Raw genomic sequence first — 24815 nt, 5'->3', positions numbered from 1 at the left:
TTGGATGAGGAAAAACACGTACTTCGTTGGATGTCAGCTGACGATAGAACTGAGTATTATTTTAGTCCCTTTATGGGTTAAAGAATATGCTTTAGAAATTACTGCTACAGAAAGTGAATTAAATACAAATACTGTTGGCGATTACTGCGGTTTTTGTCATGAGGTGTGTTATGTGATACAGGCGAATTGTATTTATTTCAGTAGCTGCATGTTTACAATTTGCGGTTGGATAGCTTTCCTTGCAACACGTTCAGAGTTTCTCTGAGAGTATCCGACTACGGCAAATAGCAGTGCTCCAGAATGCAGTTGATTTGGAAATTACTCTATAATTCGGTATACTTTGACACTTGACTGCAAGACGACTCAACAATACATTTATTGTGAAGGAAATAGGAACTTTTTGTTTGAACAGCAGTTGTATATGACATAATTAACGAAGTACTATGAGAGCATAGTGTTGTTAAGTAACAATGCTGCAGGAGATCTTTTCCGATTCTAGTGAAGTAATAGAAATAAGTGTAGCCATCTGAAACTAAGACTGTATTTGAGTTGATTAATCCAAAGACGGAATGTTCTCAAGCAACACTGAATTGAGCTCATGTAACGAGTTCTAAGAGCTGCCGAATAACAAATCTGTATCGAATCCACCTGAGACACCACAAAAGGGTAATGAATCGTTATATGAATAATTACAACAGCAATAGAGATGTGTGAACCATGACTTTGGTTTTAATTCAGGTACTTTACTGCACTTTCAATTGCTTTGCTGATTCTTGTGCCCATTGTAGCACTCCCATTAAAGTTAAACTTCCGCTTAAGTCTTCTTAAGTTTCCATTTCTATGTCGTTTCATTAGCCTTCGATTATCGTAAATCAACTGTTCAGAAATTTAAAGAACTTGAACATCTTCGGAATACTGGATACCTATGTTCGTCCATCCGTTGTTCAAATAGGGCATTCAGTACCTTTCAAATTCTGCTTCTTCGTGTGCTGTGTTATATTACCCTCACCAACTTCCATTTTTGAAGTACGAGATCAGAGTCCTCCCGATAGGTTAGCCTCTTAGGTTAGACCGCACGTGTTTCGAGTTGAGCTTATTAAATTTTAAGAGTATCAAATAAATAATAAGCTAAAATTCGTCAGCTTATGTGTTCTGGTGGTAATATTTTTAGAAATTACGTTAAAGTGGTACGTACCTAGCACTCTACTCAACGAAACCACAAGAAAAAATAAATCTAGAAGCTGTATACCTAAGTTTTTGGAACTATACGGAAGAGAGATATTGAAATGTGCAAGTCAAATGACATTCACGGTAAAAAAGGTGTATGGAGTATGAGAGGAAGATTGTTTGTATTCCGCAGTAGATAGTTTTGCTATGCCATAATTGTGGAAAAATATTTTCAGGTCTGCAAGACCTTAAGCACAGTGTTGCCAATAGCATTCTCAAAGTTAATTAGAAAATTGTGACGAATCAATTCACACTACGATACCGTTATCGAATTGCAAAATACCAACCGCATTTTAGGCAGAAGACTTACTTGCTTCACTTTACATTTTGTCCTTATTTGTAAACTATCAACTGCAGTAATGTATTGCCTAATAATTTTACGTTACATCGCTTTATTCTAGTTTTCTATGTTGTAGGTCGGGAGTTATTAGCTGCCAATTAGACTTTCTGTGTATTCTTTCTAGAGTTAGAAGCTACCATGAACTAAACTGTGCTTTATCATAGACATTAGAGAATATTCCATCTTTTATTACTGAATTTACATGTGTGTATCAAAAATGTTTCGCCTATACGTCCTAGGCATCTTGAAAGCTGTGTGATATAAAATATAATTCTAATCAGTTTTTCTCTATATAATGAAGCATAATCTTAGCTACAACTTACGAAAAGTGCTGTAAATAATAACAATATTATCCTGATATCTTCATATTTACTACGCAACAAACCATCACTATATGACGTTTGCTTCTATTGTGTTTGCGTTATTATTTCATGTAAAGTCCTTAGGAAGTTGGGAAGTAAATTCTTTATCATTGTTACCTAACGAAATATCTTAAAATTCCAATATATTCTTAATCTTTTTCATTATTTTTTATGGGACAAAATTTTTTCATATTGTAGTTAGCAATACAGCCATGAACGTTACGGAATACTCCAGACTGTAACAAAATCCTAACGTCAAGATGATCCAGACGTATATGCAACGCATCTGACTCGTGTCATAGCCCCCACATATCTTCCAAAGGCTTTTCTTTACTTTTTGTGAAATAGAATTTTTTTAAAAATAAACATCTGCCTCCTGTGACAGCATTTTCCTCTCTAACATTACTATAGTCCTGAAGGTAAAATTTAACTTTAGAACAAATCATGGGGTATAGTGCCCACGATATAATCAGCAGTGGACATGAACTCTCTCTGAATTCTGAGTAGTTCTCAAGGTTGAGCATACGTTCGTAGCATTAACTCCGTCGTTTACTGGTATGACGTTGCATCCACATGCTAATCAACTTTTATTCGCCCAATGGAGTCCAATGAAATGAAGCATTAGTGTGAAAACACTAAGGGTCTTCAGTTTATGTGTGGCTCTTGCAAAGCAACTCGTCACGCTCCTGTTACTAGCAGGTGCTGTGTCCACGTACCTATCATATCATATTCACGTATGCTGATCAGCCAGACTATTATGACCACCGACCTACTGTCGATCAGTTCAGGCACAGGAGGGGAACACAGAGCTGAGTTCGAGTTGATGTGTTGGCCGTCCCATCTCGTCACAGCTGAACCCGATCGAATAAATCTGGGATGTGTTTCAACGTGGTGTCAGGCTCATTTCCCCCCACCATGGAATATCCTGGAATTAGGTGATATGCTTGTGCGGATGTGGTGCCAACTCTCTCCTGTGACCTACCAAGGCCCCATTGCAGCCATGCCGTGACACATCAACGCTGTTATCCGTGACATAGGCTGACGTACTGGTTGTTAGGTAGGTGGTCATAATGTTCTGGCTGATCAGTGTAGTACAAGTATGGACAGTCGTTATTGATTGAACGCTATCCAGCTGCTGAGGGCATCAAATGTTGATTACGTTTTAGGTCCTGTATTATGTAGCGCTATATTACATGTGGCTCAGTGAGGTGAAGTGTAAATATCGAATTTACAGGAACTAATTTGTTATTCTTGAAAGCAGCGATTTTTAGTCACTCTAGTCTTTTAAGTATTATCCTTAGTGCTAATGATATTGCAGGTAAACTTAACAAATTTTTAAACTGTAGTCCGTGGGCTCCAAATATTTCCTGTGGTGAACCGTCAGCAGAAAGGTCCTGAATTTTTTTGTGTATTTTTTGTTTTCTTTTTTATTTGTTAATGTTGCTCACATCAGTTTCTTGGTGAAATAAAGATAAGAAGGAATTATTCGGGTCTAGCCCACCTCCATCGACGGAGGAGTAATGACAGATGGAGCTCGCATTGGGGACAAAATCGATCGAGTTTTAACCTGAAGGAACCATTCATGTGTTTGCCTTAATCTACTAAGAGTCTAGATCTTGGTGGTCGGAAGAGAACTTGAACCGCAGTCAACCCGAATGCGAGTCCCCTGCATTACCACAACGTCGCCACTCCAAATAAAACAAATTATGAGACAATTTTATCTCAATAATCCGAAGGTTTATTGGATTAATAACTGTGGTTTCAGGTGTTATTGGCCACGGCATCTCGGTCGAACAGTTTGGCAGCCATACGGTTCTCTCCAGACGTCGTGTTGACGGCGACGCCTCCACACGTCCAGCGCCTGACATGGCGGCTCTCAAGGGCTGCTCGGTGTGCAGTACAGACCTCCATGGTGGGCGCGGAGGACACTGGAGTGATCTGATGACAGATATAGATTTCAAAATTAAAAACGTCACCCTATTATGGTGGGTTGATATGACATCTTTAAAGAAAAGTTCATTATCGTAGGACTGAATGCTAAAAATTAGTTTTCTGTATCTGTAGAAGGGATGTTTCTGTCGCCCCAACTCATCAGCACTAGGATACTAACTATCGCAAATACGAATTTATCCGTGAAAATTACCAGAAATGAATGTTTGCCTCCCTGAGTGTGGTCTATTGTGGTGAAATGCTCTACAAAATTGTTGTACCATGATGGTAGATAGTTGTTACAAGTGTCAGAATATTGTTTTTTAAAGGTTTCTGCAACATTTTAGGAAAAAATCACTTTTCTTTTTTATGTGTGTTGTGGCGTGTGAAAATTAGTTCCCGTCTTTTGCTATTTCCAGTACGACACCTGTGGAAACCGGTCGTGTGAAAATAAATAAATTTAACACTGAAGCGTTATTTTCAACCTCTGCTTTCTGTGATAGTCGATATCTCACGCAGACTAATGTATTATCCTGAACTGAGTTATACTCATTAAGGAACGGAGAGAAGAGTGGTTGTTGGTATATGCATCCATACCAAAATAGTACAGTTTCTTAAAACAAGTAGTGGAAATGTTCAGTTTAAATTCGGAGAGTTTCATGGATAATTACGTGACAGAAAAATAATCGATCGTGCAACATAAAAAATGGGATCAAAATACCAAGTATAATCGTAGAACACCGAAGGTGAAACTGTGATGAAAACTTTACTATTTTATGGGCGGGAGGGGACATAGAAGAATGTTTTCTGAAAGGCTCTCAATGATATGAAAGTGTAGCAACCATATTGCACTGCTGATTCTTGAGTTTAAGTATATCCTACCAATACTAGAACGAAAAGAAATGTATGTCGTAAAACGACTACGTATCTGAACACAGTTCACAACTGGTATAAAAGAAGAGCAGATTATGGGTACCGACAAAATTTTTGGGACTACCAAGAATTTTGTAGCCATGGCTATGTACCTAAGCTGACAGCATTTCAGTTGTTTTACAAATCGTAAAACTGTACACTAGAAAAAAACTATGAAGATTCTGCTTATGAAGGGAGCTACCATGTGACCATGAAACGAGAAATACACTTAGAAACCAAAATCTGTTGTTCTCTGCAGAGATCGAAGTACAACTCACCGTAACAGCACGACTTTAATCCTCTTCCTGCAGCCGTTGCTGCAGCAACTCCACGAAAAAGGCGTCCAGCGTGAACTGACGCTCCTGTTGGAAAAGAACTTATTACTTTTCTGTCATCTAACATCTGGAGTGATTCAAAATTTTTGCTGGTTCCTATCACATAAAAGTGTTACGATGTGTTAAATTTATCACAAATTTAGCAGAGTATAGATATCGATATTAAGAATATAGTAATTCAATTTAGTATACAAGTAACACAATTCGTATCACGTCTTAGCAATTATTAATAGTAACAGATAACTAATATCCCATTATCTATAACATTTTCTGGGGACGACTGGTTAATGATGTGCTTCTGAAGTTATGCCGTGTTGTTCTTTTTTTATGCCCAACATTTCAATAACTGACCGAGACATTTTCTTTAGGTAGTGTGCCGTTTCCCGACTGGTTTGAATCCCAGCAGCAACTACCATTACCGCAAAGTACGCAGCACATGAACTTTATGGCTGGTATGTCCGTCAAAGTATTGTGCACAGAATGAACACAACGATACGGCGTAACAGCCGGAAGCAGACCAGCACTAGCATCATATTCGAGTGTAAGTTACCGTGTACTGACAAAACGAAAAATTCACTGTGAAACCAAGTGCTACTATTCCTTATACTGCTGTAATTTACACTCACCGAAACAGAAAGGACTTCTTTCTCTTCCTGCAGCCGCTTCTGCAGTATCTCCTCAAAAAACGAGTCCAGGGTGAACTGACGCTCCTGTTGGAAAAGAATTTATCAGTTTGATGATGTAGAGCATGTTTAGCATATTAGAGATGGCGGTAGTTCTTTACATTTACATGTGTTGCAAATTATTATATTTATTTCGAATTTTTGGCCTAGAGTTAGTGATAGTAAGTATTCACTGATTGGTTGTAGTATCAGCTAGAATTCTGTTCCTCCGACATTCACTACCATTATCCTACGTACGATGAGTTAAACTGGTACGACAGAGGGCTACAGTGGAACTACCTGAGCCACGGTATTTTTATTACGAGTTCCTCCTTGTTCTTCCTCAGGAAACGAAAGTAAGTGGGACTGTAACAGGTTTTGCTAATTTCTCTGCTCTCTGACTCCACCGTACAATTAGTTTTGTCAATCTCATATTAAACCCGGTCAGCAGGTAACTGGCTGAGCAACCAGATGGTCTGCAATGTCGTCTTCAACCAGTCGTTCGTGTTGGACGCATTATAAGTAAAGCTCTGCTCCTAGACTATTGTTCAACATAAATCTCTACGAGTTGACAGGGATGTTTCTATTGTCAAGCCCCTCACATTATTTGTTCAGTGTTAACAAACACCACACCTAATTTCCTGGCATGATAAATCATTTGGTTAAAATCAACTGTCTATGTCTTGGTTCAGTGTTAAATTTAATGGCTCTAAATGACAGTTGTTAGAATTGTTTATTAAGCGTTCGGTGTAGATTATCAACTTTAACTTACCTGATGCGAATATAACGTGCTAATAACACGGTGGAGAGGAGCTAGGGCCAGTGGGATCTAGGGGAAAGAGCAAGCAGATAATGTAGCCAAGGAGGGCTGTAGGGAACACAGCGAGACACAGCGAACATACGAGTTTGGAAGATGGTATGAATGATCAAGCATGCGGCAAGTCTCATACACGTCGCTTTGACATTCCATCCGAATAGGACACATTTCTAATGGCTTCATACTCATGTTAAACGACCACTAGATCTGTGACGCATGTAGTATTAGAATTCTTATACTCCATATTTTACGGCGCTTCTGCGAAGGCAAAAGTAAATTAAGAGGACTCCAGCTCTTTGTTTTACTTGAAGTCGAAACGACTATGGCAAATTTTATAAATTTTATATAGGGCTGGAGACAAGATCACAGTTTAGGATACAGACGTTTATGAGCTCTAGTGATCAACAAATCCATCCATCCACCAGTGACATTCATAGCTGCCGGTATTTATATCTGATCACGAAATCTAACAACATCCGGGAGAGCAGTATGCTGACTACATGTTCCTCCATACAGTGACGTATATCGGCTGACTATGACGAGGCGGTCGATCGGTACCTTTGTAACTTCAGAGGCCTGTTTGGACGGAGTTAGGTAGTTAGCTGGTACTTTATATAATCGGCACAATCATCACTCGAACAGAGATGCCTATCTAAGACGTGTTATTTACAATGACATGACACATGGGATGTTTGTAGCAAATCAAATATTCATTTACAGTAAATCGTGACAGTTTGCAGTATCTACTGACCATGTTATGTACAATCAGGCAGCTCTCAGACTTTACTGCTTTCCATGTTACGTTACCAATGATGAAACGTGACGTGGCTCACCTGCACAGTACCCCGAACAGCGACCAAGTTCTTCTCCCCTCCCACACACCGGGAGAAAAACTTCTTCACGCGTCGGAACATTGCTGTAACGATAACAAACAGCACGTTAGGTATGGCCAGACCGTGGCCATGAGTAAGTCTTACAGCAGTGTCTCACAACTGGATCACAAGAAAAACGTGGGACCGTGACGACACCTCTGTAAACTTAACTTATGTAATAAAAGCAACTGTCAGTGAAATAACCTACATATACAGTCCATATATTTGATTAAGCTTATACATTTGGTACTAGTCGTGAATTAGTTATTTTAATTTTTTTTTTCAAAAATACGTTGTGGATGAATCACAATATTAGATCTACAACTTTGCTTCTGCCGTTTTCAATAGACGGCAGTAGCGGCAAGTGGGGTTCGGGTGGTTGGTCATAGGCGTAATACGATAAGTTTAGGCATATGTAAACATAATGTCATAAAAATATTAGTCGATTTGTGACTGCATCATAAAGTTATTCTCGATTAAGAACGTCAACTTGCGTACTCATTTCTCGCCATTTGCGGGAAGTTTTAATTTTCTACTTTAACATGAAGAAATCGGCGGCTGTGGCTCTTAAAATGCTAAGTAGGACCAATGGTGAGGGAACTATTAGTGGAAGAACGTGCAGACAATGTTTTCAACGACTTAACAACGGTGATTTTGATGTCAAAGACCGGCATGTCGGTGGAAGACAGAACATTTCCGTAGCTACTGAAACAGACGAAGACAGTCACAGGACATCATTATCGAAAGTAATTGATGCGTTCCAGCGCAGCACCGAAACACAAACGGCCTCAATACAGCGATAGACACGTAAAGGTAATTTTGCAGCAGGTCAAAGCTCGACCCCGTGTCGCAAAACTCGTTGAAAAGAGAAGTCCTGCCCCTCTCGCCGTATTCTCCATACGTTGCTGTCTCTGACTACCACCTTTGTCGATCAGTCGCATACAGTCTGGCTGACCAACACTTCTGATCGTATGAACTAGTGCAAAATTGAATCGATTCATGTATCCCCACAAAAGGCCCCCAGTTCTTCCGCCACTGGATTCGTATGCCATCCGAAAGATGGGAGAATGTAGTGGCCAGAGATGGGCAATACTAGAATCATAATTTTTTGTAAGGTTTTCACAACAAAGCCCCGAACGTCGTGAAAAAAACGGTGGAAGCAAAGTTGTAGAGCTGTAACAGTTCTTAGCAGTCAGGCAAAGGCGTGCTCATTACGCGGTACTTTTATTATTAGAGGATAAATTTCTTTTTATAGCAACTATCTGAAAGCATAGATATTAGACGGAACAGTAATTAGCCAGAAGTACAACACTCCATTAGTTTCAGATATACACCTAGTTCAGTTTTTACAACTTTCGATTTGGTCAGTTGTTACAGTTTGATTTGATAACTATCTGTCGCTGAGGAAGGAACAAAAATATGTTTTACATGTATGTACCTTATTGTGTTGGTCGTGGAATAAAGTCACTAATTAATAAACTACGCTATTACCTCGCGGCTTAAATCAAAAACTCTTCCGCGGTTTATGACGAGAATACGATTTTTACGGCTATCCATGTTACCGAGTCAATGTATTCTCGCCTTGCTGCACTGTTCGTTCTTTGTGTCAGAGTCATCAACTACTTATATGTAACCATAAATCAAAGGCATTCTTTATCATCACGTGAGCTAAACAATAATCTGTATGACACATGAACAACTTTTGCGACTGAAAACTACTACGCAACGGTGACTTCAAAAGGAAGATAACAGAAGAATTGCTTATAAGCACCTAATAGCTTTAATGTTTAACAGTGCTCAAAGATATTCATGCTATTTCCTTGAGTAAGAGGAAAAGATAATATTTTTGCTATACTGCCACGTCAGCTCAGTATTATCCTACGCAACTGGAACCTATTTACGAATTATCTTTTTCACAGACGGCAGAAAATTACAGTAGCACGAACCAACAATGACACATACCATGTGCATATGTAGCAGAAAAAGAGAGAGAGGTGACGCCGTTCTCATTGTGAAACTAAGCTATAAATTTTACAATACACTATTCTAGCACTTGAACATTGTCTCTAAAAGTCAAGCATTATAGGAACCTTCTGAAGCTGCATGACATATTGAAACAAGTCCTGGAATGTAAATCGAGGAGCGTTTTCCTTTTCAAAGGAAGCACTATCACTAATAACATGTTGCGAAATCACATCACTGTGCATCGTTATGCTTCAGTTTCCCAGTACTTCTCCACTAAATACTCATTCGAAAAAAAATTATTCGATATTCTAAATGAAGAGGTGTACGGTAAATAAGTAGGTGACAAATAAATCAATGGCTCTTGCCTCTCGGCGAGTACATTGTACCTCGCTTTTTAAGCAGGGAATTCGCTCCGTTCAAAGCTTCTAAAGCATCTCAAGAACTTCAAAATATTTCGTCAATTATTCTAGAAACACAAAATCCAACACTATAACGCTTCAGTCAAAATTAAACGTCCCTTTACTCAATAACTCACAGAACGAATTCGGTTCGATACTTTAAGTACTCGGGAGAATACGGAAGTAACTGCTACGCAACAGTCCACCACGGTTAAGGTGTCATAGGAAGGTTGTTAGCAAACCCTGTAGTTGGCCTTAAACACGACCTCCGTAACGGCAGAGCACATCATTGTACAGGAACGTCGATATCAATAGTTAAACAAGAGCTGCAATAAAATTTTAAGTAATTTAAATTCATACAGTTGGAATCAGTATACAAAATGTGTTCTTCTTCGTAGACGGAAGAAATTCCAGCAATATGACCCTACAATGATCACAGGCAGTATGTATGTGTAATCGACAACACAGGAAACACTGCTACACAGCAATCATTGTGAAAGTATGTAATTAAAAGAAGCAGAGTCTACGACGACAACCACCGATAACACTTAACAGTCCGATTACATTCTTGGAGATGACGATCACAAGATAGACCATCACGGTCGAAAACAATCGTAAAAAAGTATTTTATAGAGGAGTCGTTGTGCACATTCCATTAGAATTTCGGTCTATAATGAGGCCGGCATCTGGTTCGAAAATCGTCTCAGCTATGCTTTCGTATAATTCCAATAGCAGTTATCAAGGTACATAACTCGACCATTGATATTATCCGTATATACATAACACTGGGAAAAAAGGTCTATGAGGTTAAATGGACGTATTGTAACGTACATACAGTTAACATCAACAATGGAACAATGTAAATACGAAACCGCTATTTCAGTTCATAGCTGAAATCGTTTTTGGACTTGATGACGGTCTGATCCCCACTGGAATCGATACTTTCTAATAAAATGTACTGCTACAGTTGCGTATTGCATAATGCAGTTGTTAACAAACATAGAAAAGCCCTCGAAGTTATTGTACGAGCACATAAAATCAAAGTAATGGGACAGCTGCAGGAATGAGAGAGTTCTGGGCAGCAACAAACTAAAACAAGAAGTTTGATAACGCTAAGATCATTCAAACCAAAAAATCGAACAATATCTCACACGAATTCATCTAGAATAAGCCCAACAAAAAGATAAGGAAAACACAAAATTGGATTCGAATAATTCGCTTGATCTACATTGATCAAACCAAGTCAGGGGTGCAGACACACATCCACAAAACAACAACATAATACAAAAAACACACACACTAATTCTTTCGGAAAAGACAGGAACTATTCCACAACAAACCTACAAAAATTCTAAAAAAACACAAGTGGAATCACAGTGTACAGTGGACATATATACAAGGTGATTCACGAAGACATGCAGACTAAAGAAAGATGTTTATCATAGGTCCGCAGACGTTTGGTTACGGAGTTACGGCTATTAAGAGATTTTGCCTGAAATTTAGCAACTTTGCTAATATGAAGCCATCGCAACACAGTATGAGGTTAAAGTAATGCACGATTTCCATTTATTTTGTTGTTGCTGGTCTGGTGGATCTAATAAAACATGTCCCAGACGTGCATGTGCAATAGTTTTCCAGAACATGCAGAGAAGCAAAGATTATTATACAAGTAAATTTGTTTACTTTTCATTAAGAATGTAGAAAAGTTTGTCATTATTTGCAAACGTTAGTGAGTTTTTTCAGTCGTTTCCTAACCTTGTACGTACACTGTACAACTTCCCTAACACTGAGCTTTGCTTTTGCCAGTAACATGAATTCATGTGTGCTATGGTATTAATAAAAGCCGATAATCTGAAAAATTAATACCGTTCCTGTTAACATTATTACCATCATTTTTCCAAAATTAAAATCACTACTACTTCTGTTGAAAACTTTGTGCAATTGTCTGGAATTTAAAAAGAAGAAATTTGGTCAAGTAGTTAATGAATTAAAAATTTCACGAAATTACTTCTTTGCTTCTCTGGATGTTCTGGAAAACTATTGCAGATACATGTCTGGGACATGTTTCATTGCATTCACCGTATCAATGACGACAAAATAAATGGAAATCGTGTTTTACTTTAACCTCGTACAGTTTGCGTTGGCTACATATTAGCGAAGTTGCTAAATTTCAGGAAAAATCTTTTTTTAGCCGTAACTCCGTAACTAGACATCTGCGGACCTTTGTTTACATGAACATTTTTCTTTAGTTTTACTTGTAGAATAATATATTAAAATATTTGCATATCTTCGTGAATCACCCTGTATATCAATGGAGAACAGCAATATCACACACACACACACACACACACACACACACACACAGACAGACACACACACACAAAGAACAAGACGCACATGAATTTCTTCGGAATAAGCCGAAAACAGCGAAAGAGTAAGTAAATTTCGAGTAAACTCTATTGCTTAAGCGAGAACAGTGATACAAGAGAAAACTCCACATTGCAACGACTTAATCGAAAAGTAACCCACACAAATTCTTCCAGAATAAACATTGAGAAAATAAACACTAAAATTTGGAATCACAGTATAAACGAAAATAAGCAGGTGAAAAACCGAAAACATGTAAGTGACTAATAAATACCAAAGACTCGATCCCATTTACCTAAACAATTACTATGTACCACAGCAACAAAACAATAATACACCGAAAGGGTGAGCCAGCGGTAACAATAAAATGAACCCTATAAAAGAGTCGACTCTATATACGCAGACCCTCAGCGACGTCATATTCGAAGAAAAAACCGGCCAATAATTCATAAGTTAGAAACCACGAATAACATTACCACTCGTTCAACTCAAGACCATTTCAGCAATGAACTTAGGTTCCCTGCCAACCTCTCCACACACAAGTCGCCGACATTGCAAATACAGCTAAATAATTGAAACGATCAGCATGGTAATAATTATATCTAATCACTTTAGTTGCAAAAGATTGTCTTCCGCTCTTAAGGTAATGCCTACCCTCACCCTCGGAAATCGTGCGGAATACAGAAAGAAACAAGTAAATATTTGTCAGCAAACAAAACAAAAATATAATCGCAACTAATTTCTCCATTGACAATTTAACCTGTAGCAACAAATTTCTCCATCGTAAGTTTAACCTGTGATCTCAAATTGCCCCTGCCCCTGCCCCTCCTCCCTCCCCCCCCCCCACAACCAACAAACAACACCATCGTATATCAAGACATATTTGGAGTAAACAGCATATTTTACAAACTTTGTAGATTACACTAGTAACTAATACAAACGCAGATAACATTTAATAACAGGCCGCTTACACCTTTCGCAACGTAAAGTCATGACGTCACACAAGACGTCTAGGATAAAACTAGACGAATTGAATCGGACAGAGCACTTGATATTGATGTCATTGTTAAACTAAGCAATTAATTTGGGAATACACAACTAAATCTCATGAACTTTAAGAAAAATTAGGTATAGAAGTCTGCCTCTACAAGTAACCACATGACATCTTAAACTCCATGAAAATTTGAAACAAAGGCTATTTCACGTTGTATACTATTAATAACTGCATGTTCCGAAGTAATACTACATTCCTCCGCACGCTTCAATTTTCCAGGACTTCTCCACTACATACTCAGTCATTTACAAGCTTTTACGATATTCTGGCGCCAGATGATTGCGTATGGTCAATAAATATGCTACAGTTAAGTCAATAGCTTATACCTCTTGCGGGTACGATGCACCTCGCCTCTGAAGCTGGGCGTTCGCTTCGCTGAAAGCTTCTAAAGCTCCTCAAGAACTTTAAAATGTTTCGCTAGATGTGCTCGAAACACAAAATACAGCACTGAAGTACTTAATTGACAACTAAAGCTTCTTACACTCGATAACTCGCAGAACGAATTCGTATGAACACTTCGAGTACTCCAGAGAATACGGAAGTAATTGCTAGGCAACGGTACTCGACGGTTTAGATGACATGGCATTGTTGTTAGCATACCCTGTGATCAACATTAAGCAGCAACCCCGGTAACTGCAGAGCGCATCATTGTTTAGGGACGTCGATATCAACAGTCAAACAAGCACTGGACTTAAATTTTAACCAATTTTAATCTATGTAAAACGAAATAATCATTTTTTGGGATTGAAAGATACCCAGAGGTGTCCAAATAATGAAAACGCCCCAACAGCCGATAAACTCCCAATGGATTTAATAGTTAACAATGCGAAGCGCGAGAAAAAATTAATGAGACTGACAACACACTGAGCGATCTGACAACGCCTTGTAACAACAAAACATGTGTAGAGCTGTTTGTCATCTCTTCCACTTGCTGATCAGTACAGCCGTTACGTCATTTTTGAAAGCGCCGTCAGGGAAGTTCTGTTTGTTTTTTTCTTTGCGTGTTACGAAAGTGTTGTAGCGTGTTACGAAGAGCGGAATTCAGAGCAATGTTACGCCATCGAGTGTGACGTTTGAAAACCTGAAACAATCCTATGGGGAACATTCCTTATTAACAGCCCAAGTTTCTCGGTGTCACAAATCATTTCTGGAAGGCCGAGAACACTTTGAGATGAACCTCGTTCAGGGAGACCTTCAGCTACTAAAACCGACGAATACGTCGATCATGTGTTCTCTTGTGAAATCAGACTTATGTGTAACAATAAAGACGGTGGATTGACATGTTAAACACTTTCACCATACATGCCGGGCGTTGTGGCCGAGCGGTTCTAGGCGCTTCAGTTTGGAACCGCGCGACCGCTATGGTCGCAGGTTCGAATCCTGCTTCGGGCATGGATGTTTGTGATGTCCTTAGGTTAGTTAGGTTTCAGTAGTTCTAAGTTCTAGGGGACTGATGACCTCCGATGTTAAGTCCCATAGTGCTCAGAGCCAATAAAATTTCACCATACATCAAATTTAGACCTTACTCTTGCACGTATGAGTGATTGGTGCCAAATGGTGCCGAGAGACCTCACAACTGAGCAGGAGGACAGTCGCAAAAACGAGTGCGTTGATCCTCTTGAGAGGACTGCCAGTGACCACGAATGGTTCAGTCGTGTAATCACAGGTCATGATTTCTGAGTACGGTCCTGAGACAAAGCGGCAAAGTAAGGAGTTCTAAAAAAATGGTTCAAATGGCTCTGAGCACTATGGGACTCAACATCTTAGGTCATAAGTCCCCTAGAACTTAGAACTACTTAAACCTAACCAACCTAAGGACATCACACACACCCATGCCCGAGGCAGGATTCGAACCTGCTACCGTAGCAGTCCCGCGGTTCCGGACTGCAGCGCCAGAACCGCACGGCCACCGCGGCCGGCAAACTGTTCTACATTGAGACACATCCCCCACCGATAAAAGCTCGAATGAGCAAATCAAAGATCAAAGCAAAACTGACTTGCGTTTTTGACATATTTGCATAAAGAATTGGTTCATCTGTGTTACAACGATATCCTTGAAAAGCTCAGGAAAGAGGTGAATCGAGTGAGACCAGACATTGCAGATTGCATGCTGCATCACGATAGCGCCGCATGCCACACTGCCACTTCCATCACAGAGTTTTTGACCTCAAAAGGCATTTATGTTGTCCCACAGCCTCCCCCCCCCCCCCCCACACACACACCCGTATTCACGTAATATTGGTCGTTGTGACTTATTTCTTTTTCCATAATTGAAAAATGTCTTAAAATTACCTCGTTTTGGGACTCCGGAGAACATTTAAGAGCATTTGACCTACATGGTAAAGCCTTTCATCGCTTCCACCGATACCAGGGAACAACGACTTCGCCGACCTATTGCTGCCGATTGGCACTACTTTTCAGGAGACATTATTGTCGATTGAAAGAAATAAAACTTTGGTAAATTAGAAATCAGTCTCATTGCTTTTCTCACACACCACGTATGCCAAGATATTAATTCACATGTCTTGTGCAACAGGAGAGATAAACTGTTTTGTTATGGTGCCAGCTTTACTCAATACGATGCAGTCGACTTGGTACGAGTTCGAAAATAAATTTTCCTTCGCACACGCCAAAAAATTCCAGTAGCACTAACCTCCAACATCGCAGGGAGTACGTTTGAGTAATCCGCGAGGGAGAAAGATTGGTTACACCGTCATCATTGTGGAACTAAGCTATTAATTTGATAGCCGGCCGAGGCGGCCGAGCGGTTCTAGGCGCTACAGTCTGGAACCGCGTGACGTTACGGTCGCAGGTTCGAATCCTGCCTCGGGCATGGCTGTGTGTGAGGTCCTTAGGTTAGTTAGGTTTAAATAGTTCTAAGTTCTAGGGGACTGATGACCTCAGAAATTAAGTCCCATAGTGCTCAGAGCCATTTAAACCAATTAATTTGATAATACATGATGCAAGACCATGAACATCGTCAAAAACTAAGTTCAGAAATCTGCCTCTACAAGTAAACATCCAACCTTTGAAACCGCATAAAGAAGTAAAACAATGAGCTATTCACGTTATCGTTAACAACTACATCTTCTGAAATCATACCACTCTCCACCACACGCATCAATTTTCCAGTTCTTATCCAGTACATACTCAGCCATTTACAAGCTTATACGATACTCTAACAGCAAACGATTCTTTACGATAAATAAACAGATGATACTTAAATTAATGTCTCATACCTCTTGCTGGCACAACGCTCCTCGCCTCTGAAGCTTGGCGTTCGCTTCGCTGAAAGCTTCTAAAGCTCCTCAAGAACTTTCAAATGTTTCGCTAGATGTTCTCGAAACACAAAATTCAACACTTCAATACTTAGCTCACAACTAAAGCTCCTGACACTCAATAACTCAGACAGCGAATTCGTATAGGCACTTCTGGTACTCCAGAGAATACGGAAGTAATTGCTAGGCAACGGTATATGACGGTTTGGGCGACATGGCATTGTTGTTAGCATACACTGTGATCTGTATTAAACAGCAACCCCAGTAAATGTACAGCATCCATTATTTAGCAACGTCGATATCAATGGTTAAACGACCACGGACTTAAAATTTTATAAATGTTAAAGTTCAGGTTATCGGAGAATGACATCGAATCATAACGACGTCGAATGCTCGTGCCTTCGATCCCGCACTTAGTCATATGTTGAAATATTTCTACACTGCAGAGAAATTGATTCCCTCAGCGCATGTGAATTCCATCTGACTTCGATGTCCGTTTGTTTGATACCACTAACCTGTGTCACGGTTTATAAATTTCCTATATCTTTCGATTAATCTCTTCATCGTAAAAATGTAAGACTTGTCAATGCGACGGATCAAATGAGGGATAAGTGCTTTTTTTGGCCTCATCCATATATTTTATTACTTTATCAATCAATTTAACACATAAAATTATTGTGTAACGCCTTTTATATCCTATAACTGGTGTTCTGAAAAGAACCATTTTAGACGGTAAACTTACATTGCCCAACTAAGCTAGGCTGGCTTAGAGAACAAGTGCCTAATATGTCGCTCTGAAATGGCCTCTTGCGTCTTGGAACTTTTCCTTGGGTTCTCAGGTGGGCGAATATTAGCCAGAAAGCTGCGTAGATTCTCCGTAAGGCCACCCCTGTGATGTCGAGCCAGGTGTCTCAACATTCTTACTGTCACATGATCAGTTCTATAGACGCACGTCAAGTACTACGAAATAATGCCGAAAAGCGAAACATTCAGTTATGTAGGAATAACGTCATTTAGATGTACACTTTATAAGTCCGATAATGAAGGCCCTTGTACAGCACAGTGAAGCAGATAATTAGTCGCATTCATCCAAAATCCGTACAAAAATTACTTCGTCATGTAACTTCTAAGATAATAAGACGTTTTTGTAACTATCAAACTAAGAAATTACTAAAAACTGAAATTACCTACTCAGCTGATGCAAATCGTACCTGTAGTTAGATAAGAATAGAAAAGTCTACATCTCAACAACAGTGGTATATAGCCAAATATTACAGTTAGTTAAGCTCCAATTATTCTGCTCCCTCTCCATTGTCACCGTACGCCTACCATCCTATCACTAACTTACCCGGGGACGCTCTAAAGTAAAGTGCCATGTAGTGAAGAGCTTCACTATGATCATAAAAATACCATGCATATATCACTTTGGAATGGCAACAAATAATTTTTAACATTATAAATATTAGACGGTCTCTTTACGTAACTAATGAAAGTGTAAATAATTTTATCGTTTCAAATTTGTTCGGCATTTCAGAGGGTAAGTGTCAGCCTATACATCTCAAAGGCCCACCGCTCAATGCGGGTTGGGCTAAAGACTTTTTTTACACTTATCACTTCTTTCACGTTCGACAATGATTCCTTAATGTGACAGATTCGAGGTCAGTCCATGGTTTGTATTCTATGTTAAACTGCAGGCCACTTGTAACAGATTCGCTAAATCAGTTATAAGGACGAGGAAGCGACAAGACCATGCCTAGTAAATTACTGCGGTGTTAGCACGAACTTTCTTGTTGATGACAGTTTCATTATTACATTTATACATTACATAGATTTCCTTGTACACTTCGGAAATATTTTTAAATACATGTGAATGATTTGCGAAATATAATTGTCACCCCAGTCTATCACTTCTTGTTGTCGGGCTCCAAGGTGGCCATGAGTCACGCTGGTAGCCGAATACTGTTTGGGGCGTCTCCAGACACATCGTCGCCGTTATTGGGGCTCAGTTCGATGCCAGAATCATCACTGAAGACAATTCTACTCCAGACAATGCTCTCCCAGGCCGAATGTGACCAACACCGCTGCCAACGGTCTTCTTGTTGTACATTGGTCGATGGCAGTCAGCGTAAGAGGCGCCCTGGGCTCAGCCCTCTTTCGTCTCTCTAGGTCACCCTTCCTAATTGACGCTGTGTTCGTCCATGGTCCGCCCATTCTTGCTAGCATCGTTGAATATTTGCGTGGTTCCTATGCAAATGTCGCGCGACGGGCCGATTACTCAAACCGGCTTCTCTGAACTAAACTACACATCTTCTTTCAAATGCTGACATCTGCTGATATTGTTCAGTAACTAAATTCTCAAACATTTTATGCCCTGAGATCAGCATTGCCCTTGTTTGTTTTCCTTGCCAGCTGTGAGGTGAAATTGTGCTCCAGCGTTACACATTCATCCATTGGTTGCTAAAGTTTCCAAGTTTTCATTTTCCTTCGAGACCTGTATGAATATCAATTTTTGATCAATTTGAGTCGTTTTGTGTGTCTTAGAGCGTATATTAGATGCTAAAATCCAAAGAGAAGCCAAGTTGTTATAATAATCAGAAATGTGTGGTAGTCACCATCTACGAATCGCTGAAATAAGTTACTTTTAAAGCATTCAATTAGGCTCTTTTTCAGTCGCATCAGAATAAGCATGTCATCGTTGTGTACGTGGAATACACACTACCGTATCACCTGTTAGTGGACGTTAATATGTCGTATATCTATCCCTCACCTTTATGACGACTTTAGCTCTGATGAGATCACTTTCAATAAGCTTCTGAATTTCTGTGTAGGAACAGCTACCTGTTCTCCATCTAGAGACGAAACGAGATGGTGAAGTGATGTTGGCCGCTAAAGTGTTGATCAAAGTCGACTTTCTAACTCATCCTAAAGGTGATCCATTGTGTGGAGGTGGGACTTAGGCCAATCAATTTCTGCTATGTTATATAAAACAGCTAAAAAGACATGGAACAGTAGAAAACCCTGGATATCACAGGAGATATTGGACTTATTTGATGAAACGAAAAAATAAAAAAGAAGGAGAAAATGAAGTTCGCAAAAGGAAATACAGACGTCTAACGAATGAGATGGACAGATGCAGTGAAATGGTTGAGCAGGAATGACTAGAGGACAAATGCAAGCCCATAGAAACGTGTGTAACTAGGGGAAAGGTAGATAACGCCTATAGGAAAACTGAAGAGAGCTTTGAAGATGAGAATATCAGCTATATGAAACTAGTAGCTCAGATGGGAAAGCAAGGAAGGGAAAGGTGATTGGAAACGTAATTGAATGGAATGGGCAGCCGGCCTCGGTGTCCGAGCGGTTCAAGGCGCTCAGTCCGGAACCGCGCGACTGCTACGGTCGCAGGTTCCAATCCTGCCTCGGGCATGAATATATGTGATGTCCTTAGGTTGGTTAGGTTTAAGTAGTTCTAAGTTTAGGGGACTGATGACCTCAGATGTTAAGTCCCATACTGCTTAGAGCCATTTTTTGTAATGGGCAATGTGTCAAAACGTGGATTTAAGATGAACATCAAGAAAAGCAAAACAAGGTTAATGAAACGCAGGCGAATTAAATCAGCCACGCTTAGGGAATTACCAACTGCGTTACGAAAAATAGTATATGACTTTTGCTATTAGGGCTGTGACATAACTGATGATGACCGAAAAAGGAAGGATATAAGATGTGTACTCGCAATGGTAATAAAGGCGTGTGTGGAGAAGACAAATTTGTTAACATTGCATGTAGATTTAAGTGTTAGAAAGTCCGTTCTGATGTTATCTGTCTGGAATGTAGCCTTGTACGAAAATGAACTGTGGACGATAAACAATTCGGAAAACAAGAGAGTAGAGCCTTTAAAATGTGTCGCTTTAGGAGAATGCTGAAAATTAAATTGGTAGATCGCGTAGCTAATGAGAAAGTACTGAACCGAAATTGGGTGAAAAGAGATTAGTACCGTCACTTGACTAAAAGGAGGGATCGGTTGACAGGACACATTTCGAGACATGAACTAAAAATCAAGTAAACATTACAGAAGGAAAAAAAAGAGATAAATATAGTAAGCAAGTTCAACGTAAGTAAGTTGCAGTGGTTCTTCGGATATGCTTGCCCAAGACGGAGTAGCATGGAAAACTGCATCAGAGTAGTCTTTGGATTGAAGACCGCAACAGAAATTTTTTGCATATACATTTACCTACGTTCACACACGTACACCAGAGGCAATCGTATGGTGGAAAATAACGTGCGCGACTTCTAGATATTTCCCTTCCTGTTCCATTCGCAATCTGAACTGCGGGAAAAAGGCTATGTCTATGGCTCTGTATGAGCCCTAATTTATCTTGCCTTCGCGGTCCTTACGCGAAACTCACATTTGTGGAAGTTGAATCGTTTTGCAGTCAGTTGAAAATACCTGTTCTGACAACAGTGTTTGGCGAAAAGAACGTCGTCCTTTCTCCAGGAATTCCCATAGCCTTTACAAGGCATCTCCGTAACACTTCCTTGTTGATCGAGCCTACCAATAACAAACCTAGCAGCAAGCCTCAGGACAACTTCGATTATTCTGTTTAATTCCAGCTGGTGAGTTTCCCAAATACTCGATCAGTACTCAACAACTGGTCACACTTCTGGTCTATACGCAATATCCTTTGTAGATGAACTACACTTTTCCAATATTCTCCCAGGAAAGCAAAGCCTTTCCTGCTGCAATCCTTATACGTTTGTTCGATTCCATACCCCTTTGCAACGTTAGTCCTAGGTATTTAATCGAAGTGATTGTGTCAATCAGGAAAATTTAAAATTCCGTTTAATTCAACTGAATTAATTGCTAAGTATTTTAGACCTGTTATCTGGAAACTAAACAGAACAGGTCACACATATTCATTAATTATGGTAACACTCCGTTTTATATTAATACTTAGTAATGAATCATGTTAACTGCAGTTATCGGTGATATTAATGAAGAAATAAAAGAGAACATTTGAAAAATAAGACTTAATAAAATCACAAAATAAAGGGGATTATCAGACGTTCCATGTGAATAACTTAAACCTTAAATTACTAGATATATTACTTACAGCCTCGGAAGAACTTGACGTTTCCCGACAATGCTACAGTATTCTACATCGCTCACAGTTGTATATGCATGCCTCGATATATATATATATATATATATATATATATATATATATATATATATATATACCATTTTTTTGTAGAGCGCCACAGTCTGCAGTCTCTCTCTACCTGGAAGACGGGGCATATCATAACGGCATGATCAGCCGAACCTTTCTCTCCGCATTCACAGATTGCAGATCCTGATTCAGATGGTTGTGATACGGATCGCGCCCTGTTAATAGCTGCACCATACCTCGAGTAGGGACAGCGACGCGCGGTTTGATCCTGCTCCTGCTTGGGAATATGGTGTTAACACGCCTTGCCATGCTCGTAGTGTCCCAGTCGGACTGCCAGTCATCTAACTTCTAGGCTCTTAATGTCGTTTATCAATAATATGTGTTCCTATGATTTCATGCACACGATCATATTGCTCACGGCTCAGGCAATACGGTGCTGCCCAGTTACGTATCACGGTATCCCTCGGACATATCCCGAGGATTGCCAGTAAACCCTACGCAGATGTTATGCGAAAGTCAAACGTGTACTTCAGAAATAGGCTCCACTGAATTGGTCACAGTATTCCATTGTCGCATCTTGGTCTAAGGCGATGGCCCCAGACGCTGTCAATGAAGTCCACAATGGTGTGGAAGATAGCTTCATAATATGACCGCACCACGTGAAACGGTAATTTGGAATCAGCGGCATCAGCAAGGGCAATCTTCTGCATAATTTTGCCTCTTTCTGAGTAACATATTTTACATGTTATAGAACATTTCTTTTCTCGTCCAGAAAATGCCTAAATATCTATAAACAGTGCTGCGTTTTACAGGTATTCATTCAAGCCTCAGGAAACGATCTCTGGTAAAAGAAAGTCTTCCCTTCAGAAGTATGTATGCAGTTTTGTAAATAACCATAATAAGTTTGTTTATCTTACAAAAGTGCTGCATCTGAGGAAGCGCAGTTTTCATCTTTTGCTACAGTCTCGCCCTGTAGTCTGGAGACACAACTACTAGAATGTCATCTGCGTATGCAACAACATCTTCAATAGTATCTCCTCCGTGTAGTAGATTTAATACTGGTTCAATACTAAGATCGCAGAACAGTGGACGACTTAAGGAGCTTTGAGGGGGGGGGGGGGGGGGGGTCCTTGGCAATCGTTTTGATGACCTTGCCCTGTCTCGCAAGTCACTTGACTCTACGTCCATTACAATAATCTACAAAGCCCTTAGACAGACATCTCGGGTCACTGAGATCTCGAGAGCGTACCAATATCGTAGGCCACCAAAGATTCTCAAATGCGCCTTCAATGTCAGTCATGAGGCGTGACTGAATCCTTCGCTGTCGAATTTTCTACAATCTGAGGATCTCTAATAACCACATGGTCTACAGATTTCCCTTTTCTGAATCCATATTGACACTGGTTTAGACCCAAGGGCAGACGTTCGTGAACTTTGACCAAGGTGTTTAATAAGCAAATAGGTCTATAGCTTTTCGATGAGGCCGGTTATTTTTCCTTTCTCTTTTTAATCATTACTGCTCTAGCTGTTTTCCGTGTCGCCGGGATCCTTACTAGTCGCAATGCCTGTACGGTAACATCACATCATCTGTTCTTCATTGTTGGCACTACACATGACGGCAGGTAACGTTCACCAGGCAATCACTTCCATCGCTTTCCCATCGAGTATATCCTGAGTCATCTGTACTTCTCTCGAGTCATCCACTCTCCACTGGAGTCGCTCCCTGCAACACTTCAACCATGCCTTACCACTGATTACAGAAACGTGTGGCTGAGGCACACATACCTTTTAACCCCCTACGGTTGCTACTTTCCTGGTAGCAGTTTCAAACTCAAGAGTGATGCCTTCCGCTCATCTCATGCGATTTTCTACAACCACCTTCCGCAATGATCTACGTTGCCTGTCCGTCAGTTAAGTACGTTCTACCTGGTCTTTGTTTGCTGTGGTTGTTTCTTCACATTTCCACTTCAAATTAACATAACTAACAGTCGAGTTAGGTAGCTGTAAGCGCGTTGGGACGTCCCTGATAGATTGGTAACTCCAGTGACATACAGTGACTAGTGCTCGTTCTATGTCACCGAGTACTCCTGAGTGAACCACTATACTGCTACTGCTGCCCTCCCGACAACTGACCACTTAGACTGGCGTCACATCCAGTCGTCAGTTCCGCATTACACAGAGTCTGTGTATAATTTTCATCAGATCGTGCACGTTTAAAACAGCGCAGCTTCGTTTAGTTTAAGTCTAATGTTCATTATTGTTGTGTTCATATATTCTTGCAGATGAGAAAGCGGAGAGGTGAAAGAGTACTTTGAAGGTCTCAGTGAGGGATAGGACTTCTCAGTAGACGTGGTAGAGGAAGAAACAGGAGTCGTTAAAGAAGAGGCAGGGGATCCAGTTTTAGAGTCACAATGTAACAGAGCTTTGGAAGACTTAAGATCAAATAAGGCAGAAGTGATAAAAAAATGGCTCTGAGCACTATGGGACTTAACTTCTAAGGTCATCAGTCCCCTAGAACTTAGAACTACTTAAACCTAACTAACCTAAGGACATCACACACACATCCATGCCTGAGGCAGGATTCGAACCTGCGACCGTAGCGTTCGCGCGGTTACAGACTGTAGCGCCTAGAACCGCTCGGCCACCACGGCCGGCAGAAGAGATAGATGATGTTCAATCAGAAATTAGGTGGCCTGGTAAGGTAACAAATGAGGAAGCTCTGTACAGAATCGGAGAGGAAAGGAATATGTGGAAAACACTGATAGTGAGAAGGGACAGGATGATAGAACATCTGTTAAGACATGAGGGAATGACTTCCATGGTACTAGAAGGAGCTTTAGAGGCAGGAAGATAGAGATCGCAATGCATCCAGCAAATAATTGAGGACGTAGGTCCCAAGTGCTTTTCTGAAATGAAGAAGTTGGCACAGGAGAGGAATTCGTGGCGGGACGCATCATACCAAATTGATCAAAAAAAAAAGTCACACATTGAAGCATATGAACTGTGAAAAATCCGCAGGAAGAGCTAATGTTTGGAAGCCAACACACCGTTAACCTGAGGCAGTGTCTGATTTGCCCACTGTATGGCGTGCAGCGCTGTTCCGTGAGTCGCCTATCCTGTTATAGTGTGTGC

General features: G+C 40.2%; 2 long non-coding RNA genes across 8 annotated transcripts in view; one reads left to right on the top strand and one right to left on the bottom strand.

The window, feature by feature from the left end:
- Positions 1-22634, bottom strand: part of LOC126263060 (uncharacterized) — a 98361-nt gene extending 75727 nt beyond the window's left edge. Inside the window, exons 1-3 of one of the 2 annotated variants that reach the window (XR_007546814.1) lie at positions 22601-22634; positions 7418-7500; positions 5783-5815 (exon numbers count right to left, since the gene is read on the bottom strand). This is a non-coding gene — a long non-coding RNA (uncharacterized LOC126263060). Of the gene's footprint in view, positions 1-5782; positions 5816-7417; positions 7501-22600 lie in introns of those variants that run through there. The other variant, XR_007546815.1, reaches the window with a different exon arrangement.
- Positions 1-24815, top strand: part of LOC126263059 (uncharacterized) — a 498584-nt gene that overhangs the window by 145697 nt on the left and 328072 nt on the right. The window contains exon 3 of one of the 6 annotated variants that reach the window (XR_007546808.1): positions 3695-4144. The exons of the other annotated variants lie outside the window; for them this stretch is intronic. This is a non-coding gene — a long non-coding RNA (uncharacterized LOC126263059). Of the gene's footprint in view, positions 1-3694; positions 4145-24815 lie in introns of those variants that run through there. 6 annotated transcript variants of the gene reach the window in all.

Source organism: Schistocerca nitens, chromosome 6 (genome assembly GCF_023898315.1).
Source record: "Schistocerca nitens isolate TAMUIC-IGC-003100 chromosome 6, iqSchNite1.1, whole genome shotgun sequence".
Lineage (NCBI taxonomy): Eukaryota > Metazoa > Arthropoda > Insecta > Orthoptera > Acrididae > Schistocerca > Schistocerca nitens.
The sequence above is the reverse complement of the archived record's forward strand: the minus strand, read 5'-3'. Positions and strand labels throughout refer to the sequence as shown.